Source organism: Puntigrus tetrazona, unplaced genomic scaffold, assembly GCF_018831695.1.
Source record: "Puntigrus tetrazona isolate hp1 unplaced genomic scaffold, ASM1883169v1 S000000005, whole genome shotgun sequence".
Classification (NCBI taxonomy): domain Eukaryota; kingdom Metazoa; phylum Chordata; class Actinopteri; order Cypriniformes; family Cyprinidae; genus Puntigrus; species Puntigrus tetrazona.
Genome location: NW_025047685.1, coordinates 9,825 through 10,145, shown reverse-complemented (window position 1 = coordinate 10,145; position 321 = coordinate 9,825). Strand labels below are relative to the sequence as shown.

General features: G+C 33.3%; 1 protein-coding gene across 3 annotated transcripts in view; it reads left to right on the top strand.

The window, feature by feature from the left end:
* The window catches only part of LOC122332148 (phosphatidylinositol-glycan biosynthesis class F protein-like), a 6,096-nt gene that overhangs the window by 3,600 nt on the left and 2,175 nt on the right, over window positions 1–321 (top strand). The window lies entirely within an intron of this gene.

Below are 321 nucleotides of genomic sequence, written 5' to 3'. Positions count from 1 at the left end.
ATATAGAGAGAGAGAGAGAGATGTGATTTATGATATAAAAATGTGCTTAACGTATATAAATATATATATTCTTTCCTCCACTCAAACAAATAAAATCATAAGCATATCTACACTAACATATAAATGCATTGTATCAAAATACAGTAAAACTAACATTCTGAAATATAATTACAATTTTAAATAATGTTTTTAAAAATCTATTTTGAAATGCAATTTGTTCCTGTAATGCCATTACTCTAGACCAGTGGTTCCCAACCGGTGTGCCGCGGCACAAAGGGGTGCCGTGAGATCTTTTGAGGGTGCCGCCAAAATTTCGGGGGG